Source organism: Acyrthosiphon pisum, chromosome A1, assembly GCF_005508785.2.
Source record: "Acyrthosiphon pisum isolate AL4f chromosome A1, pea_aphid_22Mar2018_4r6ur, whole genome shotgun sequence".
NCBI lineage: Eukaryota > Metazoa > Arthropoda > Insecta > Hemiptera > Aphididae > Acyrthosiphon > Acyrthosiphon pisum.
This window is the reverse complement of record NC_042494.1, coordinates 138,278,502-138,285,134: the sequence shown is the minus strand read 5'-3', so window position 1 is coordinate 138,285,134 and position 6,633 is coordinate 138,278,502.

Here is a 6,633-nt window from a genome sequence, read left to right as displayed (position 1 = left end):
GAAAAGATAATTTTTTTGCTGAGTAGGATAGAAGATACGATTTTTATATTTCTGTCTCTCTTCTTTATTCGGGAACGCTGCCCGCTATGTAACTAGTATACACAGGGCCTATCCATTATGTATTATCTATGACTATAAGCAATTCCCCGTAAAAATTCTTAAATATTAAAATCAGCAATGTCAGCATTATTTTTACAGCTTAGAACAAGATTTTTAATACGTTCTTCTCGTTGTTGTTTGGACTCTTTGAACTTTTTTGGAAACCTGTTTTGAATCGACTGTTCGATCGAACTTTTTGTCTCGTTATGAATGTGCTGAAATTGGGTAATCAGTTTATATACACCTGGCTTCCTATAAATAAATATAACATTGAGAAAAATAATTGGAATACCAAACAATTATAGTATTTTACTTATTCAGGCGACTGTGCCTTGAATTCAACCTCCACACGTGCAGCAACTGACCATAACTGAAGAAAACATCGGAGGTTTTCGGGTTCGTCCACGGAATCTCATAGATGGTTTTCCAATAAAAGTTGATTCAAAGTATTCCAACAGTTTTTGTTCACGATCGTCATTTGAAAATAATGGTTTAATTTTTTCCCAACCTTCGATGACCTTGGATAGTTAAAAATAAAAATAATTACTTAGTATTCGATATAATAAAATTATAAAAACATAAATGATAAGTTAATACCTTTGTTATAGGGAGAAATGCCAATGTTGGAATATGGCGACAAAGTAGATTGAAATTGAAATCTTCGATGTATTTCGTTGCCAAACCTTCTTTTTGAATATGTCGGTATATATTTTGTGAGAAATGAAAAAAACAAGCCGAGTGAAAAGCTGATGGAAATACATCGTTTATCGCATTAATGGCTGCTTTTTCAAAGTCTTTTATAATTTCTAAATTAGAATTTCTTGTTAAATTTATATCATTTTCTAAAGCAAAATTATTTAATTCTAAAAACATTGTTCTGTACGCATTTTCTGTTTGCTTGACCATTAAATAGTACGGTACACAAATAGTCCCATTTCCTTTTTTAATATTTCCATGTATCGTGTAAATTTGTTTAAAAAGTCCAGGGCAAGACTTGAAAGTTCCATCAGCCAACCAAAATTGAGACTCACTTAAATATCGTAAGTTTTCGATGGTAGATAATATAATAATTTTATCTGTGTCACTACCAATATCTTTAATATAAAATTCTTGTCCAGATAATGTTTTTCTCAACTCTGGTGGTAAGTTTAAATCTCTCAAAGAGCACGGTTCTGTTAATTTTCCTTTTCTTTGTCTCTTAATTAGTAGTTTTGACATATTTTTAGTTATTTAAGATGAAATAATTAAAGGCGTACCGGATATTTGTTCTTGATAAATTTTGTGATCTTTTGCAGCTTTTTTGATATTTTCTTTAATTTTTTTACATTCAGTTTTGATTGGATCTGGACCATGAAAGTGCTCTTTTAATACACAAGAGTTACCGTAACATGGGGTAACTTTGTCTCCGGGTCGTAACTTTGGCCCACCGTTGGAATTTTGAATACTTCTGTGTGTTGTGATAAGACATGTGACTATTATCAATGTGTTGTAGTGGTTTTCGATAGTATACAACACTGGTAACCGAATGTGATAACAGTTTTTACCGTTATCACTTGTGTTGCTATCAAAAAAAATTTGTTTGTATTCACGTGTTTTCAACGGAAAAAAACCACGTCTCAAAACTTTTGTTTCATTTGAAGTCATAGAATCGTCCTTTTTTTCGGTAAGTCTGATATTATCTCATACATATAGTACTAATAAAGAATAAATCAAAAAATTTAAAAAAAAACCAAATGTGTTTTTGTAAACTTACATTTTGTAGCTTGGGGTAACTTTGTCCCGCTATTATTTGATAGTGATAGGTAAAATATGATTTTTTTTTTTACATTTTTTGTCATGTTTATGATATAATTAGTCATTTTAGGCACTTAAGTTATACCTGCCTACTTAGTTTATATAGTCTCTCATCTGTCTTGTCTATGTTGCGCAACAGTTAACGATGCCGCGTAATCCAAAAAGATCGCTAGGTACGAGGGCGTACACAAACTATAAGCCGGAAACGTTACAGGCATGTCTAAGAGCTATTAAGTCCAAACAAATGACACAACGTAAAGCTTCCGAACACTACAAGATACCTAGGTCAACCATAAAGAATAAACTAAAAGCATTGCACAGTAAAAGTGTTGGCCATCCCACAGCATTTACTCCCGCCGTGGAAGTTAGCTTCGCACAACATTGCATGAAACTTGCTGATTTTGGTTTCCCATTAATCCCTTCGGACCTTAAGATGTGCGTAACTCGTTATTTAGATTGTAAGGGAGTTCGAATGTCTCAATTTACTGACAATATTCCAGGTGATGACTGGATTCGCGGTTTCTTCTTTATCTTTTACAACAATAGTTCTAAAAGTCACGCCACATTTTTTGGAACATATCCAATAATATATTTCGGTCGTTTTCGCGTATTTTATTTATTTAACATAAACTCATAATTATTGACATTTAGCATAACTTTATTGTGTATTGTCGTAACACATTTAATAACACAAGACATTTCGACAGTCGACTAACAAACACTATAAGTAGGTACACTTAGTTACACGGTTTCTCGCACACTGATTAACGGATGCCAAATTTTTGGTCTCGGTATCAAAGGCACCGCGTAATATAGGTACTTACAATGTTCACTGCACACAATGTTCCGATACGAATAAAATGTAATCTCGATTATCGTTGTAGTCATTGGAGTGATGACTACATACTTCTATACATATATACATTTAATATGGCCGAGTCGATGGCCATACAGACCCCATCCGTTAGAATAGGGCTGACGGTATTTTCGGTATACCGTTAATACCGGTATACCGAAATACCGGTATACCGGTATACCGGTTTGAAATTATTTTGATAAACGGTATACCGTAGAAAACCGTCATTTACGGTATACCGTTGAAACCCGATTTTATACACGAGATAGGGCTGACGGTATTTTCTGTATACTGTTAATACCGGTATACCGGTATTTTGAAATACCGGTCTTTTGAGATTATTTTGATAAACGGTATACCGTTGAAAACCGTATATGTGGTATACCATTGATCCCGATTATATACACGAGGACGTTTTTCTATTTATAAAATTACCTACATTTTTAGTACTGGGAATTCTAGTCCTTATCATCTATATAAAATAACTATGATTGTTGGTTGTTGACTGTTGAGTAAAACGTCGGCACCGCCTGTAGTTGTGTTTCTCGTTATTGGTTTCATATTATTGTGTTTCAATGTTTGACAATCGTCCTTTGTGCGTATAGCGTGTAGCGTGTTAATTTTTTATTATATACTTGCCATTTGGTATATTTTGTGTTTGTGTGTCCGTTCATGGAAACTTTGGTTCCGTTCGTGTACTTACTTCAAAGTTCAAGCATTCACCTGTACCTACGTACCTAGTACGTATCTTTCACAAGTCCATCCGTCTGTCGTTACAGGTAGGTTAGTTAACTACAGGGAAGTAACCCAGACTCATTGTTTTTATAATTTTATAAAATAATTTCGCCATTTCCATTACATCCCACCATTTGTATTACCTATACGTCTATACTTCTCAATTCATTCCAATATCGAACTTCGGTTCAGTTATCTAAAGCTATATTGGAAGTTAATGAAGCATTTTTGGTATTAATAACTTAACCGCCTTATGCCGTGGCGAGTACTAAAATAACTATGGTGACCAGATATTAAAAAAAAAAAAAATAGGTACAAAGCCCTTAGGTTTTATTATTTGACTTAGATGAAATGTGACTTTCATAACAAAACAATGGGAAAAAATATTAGTACCTATTTTAAATATTTTCGAGATCTATGCATATCTTTAAGTACCTAACTTTTGATTTGTTTTTTTTTACATATTAAACATTTCATGAGGCTGTACTCTAAAGGTTTTAGAAAATGTGTTTAAAATATACCTAATTGCATTATCATCTGCAAATCTGCAATATAGAATTTTCAATATTTAATATTTCATAATTTGTAAAACAGTCCTACCTAAGTGTCATGTTAGCTCGGACATCGGATCTATTAAAACCTTTCATACATGGCTGAGGTCTTAAGTAGTTTAATAAATTAGGAAATTTCTCTTATTTCAGATGTTGTTTAATATTTTTAAAATTTACTTCTTTCGTCATATTTTTCATAAGATACATTAATTTCACATTTTAAAGTTTGAACAATTATTGTTGTTAAAAGTATCCTTTATTCATTATTGTAATGGAACACAAAATGGTTTAAAATAATAATTAAAATTAACAATTCTGATACTTAAGAAATTTGAGACCGGAACTAGTTTAGGTAAGGTTAGCCACACTTTCCCTAATTAACATGTTTTTCTATTGAATGTATTTATTACGTTTATACGTCTTATAAATTAGATATTTTTGAAATACTATCAAATTGTTTTTCAGATATGGCCAAGCAGCGTTCAAAAATTTGGATATACTTTAGTAAAATTAATAAAGATAAAGGCCAATGTAATTTTTTTTTTTTCTTTTCTATATTTGTTCATTGTAACGACCTCAAGGTCTTTGACAATGCTTATCACAAGTGGGTAGTAGGGAGATCATGTGATCTATTTATCTATGTATATATCACTATATGCATGATACTACCCCCCTTCTCCAAGAGGAGACATGTGCGGTCTTCACTCCCAGTGGAGTGGGACCTAGTTGGAAACCGGATGACGCAATCGGACGACAGCACGGGAAAATGGTGACTGCGTAGAATCACACACATTTTTTTTGCACTTTGCTATGAATCGAACCGATGACTGTGTGAGTCGTAATCAACTGCGTGACCACTGCGCCACTCCGGCCCCAGGCCAATGTAATAAGTGTAAAAAACAGTTTGAAGCTAAAGGTGGGAATACAAGCAATCTAATATCCCATCTGAGGTCTCACCACCCAAACATTCATTTGGAGTTCAAAAATATCAAATCTCTTGTTACACAAAGTATGGATAATAATCATAAACCATTTATGATCTACACTTGCTTTATATTTTTAAACTGCAATTAAATATGTTATAAATATTGTATATTTTATTTCATTGTTTTTGGTTTATTAGTGATAATGTTGATGAAACTGACGAAGACGAATTTAATACTCAAGTTACTCAACAAACTGATTTACAGAGTCAAACTGATTATGAATCATCACCATCAACATCAACGTCAAATACTTTACCTTCTTCTTCAGTGTAATGATTATTTAACACAATTTCAATATTATTAGTTTTTGTAGATAATACAAACAAATTGTTACAATTTATTTTTTTAATATATATATAATAATTAGGGCAGAGGACTTGTAGCTCTAAAAAAATCATCAAATATGCACTTAAATATATAAAATATGCATTAAAAATAGGTAGGTATTCATTTTAAAATGAATATTTTTTTATCTTTTATTATTTTAATAAATATATTTTATTTACATTTTAAGCACAACTTACAATAGTTACAATAAGTTTTGGTTTATCTGTGTTTATTTTATGTACTATTTATATACTAGCTTTGTGAAAGCATGAAACATATTTGTTTCGTACTCTGCTATTTTTATGATTGTGTAAAAAAAATATGCAAATGCTACAAGTCCTCTGCCCTAATAATAATTAATAATATCTTATATGCAAACCCATGGTTGTAAGAGGAACATATTTTATACTCTCAGACAGGGCCACCTTCGGCGGGGGGCAGCCAGTAGCTTTTAAACATTTTATTAGTTTTTATTATTAATCTTTTCCCAGCTGAACTGTGTCATTAAAATGTATATAAAACTGTATATAATTTATTAATGCTTATACTATTTACTAAGTACTAATAACAAGGTCAATAATTTAATGATAAAAATATTATATAGGGCTTAGGTTTTAAAGGAAAAATATTATAAAGTAGGTAGGTAAGTACATGACAATTTTTTTTTTATCCATATCGCATGCACAAAGTAAATACTATTATTGATGTATAGGTAGATATTATAATCATGGACATAAATACCTATTATTTTGTATTATTTATATTTTTTAGAAGTGTGAATCTTAAGTAGCAAAATAAAATTACTACTCTGTACAAGAAGTTGGATAAAAAAACAAGTGAACGCTACACTAATGCAATTGCATATTGGATAGCCACTGATATGCAACCATATTGCTCAGTGTCAAAAAACGGTTTTAAGCATCCTATATCAGTTCTGTGTCCAGGGTATGAAGTTCCAAGTCGTCAAGTGTTTTCTGATAGCAAAATACCGGCTCTATATTATGAAGTGAAATGTAGAATAAGGCAAGAACTTAGTGTAGCTGAATTTTTTGCTCTAACATTCGATTGTTGGACTTCAAATGCACAACATCCATATATAGGAATAACAGTGCACTACATTGATAAGAACTGGAAATTTCTGGGGCAACAACAGACAACGGAACAAATGTTATTAAAGCTGTTGAACTATTAGGAATCAACGGTATTAGTTGTTTCGGCCATACACTCAATAATGGTGTTATGTCGTCAATGTCATTAATGCCTGTACAAAAACTATTATCTAAAA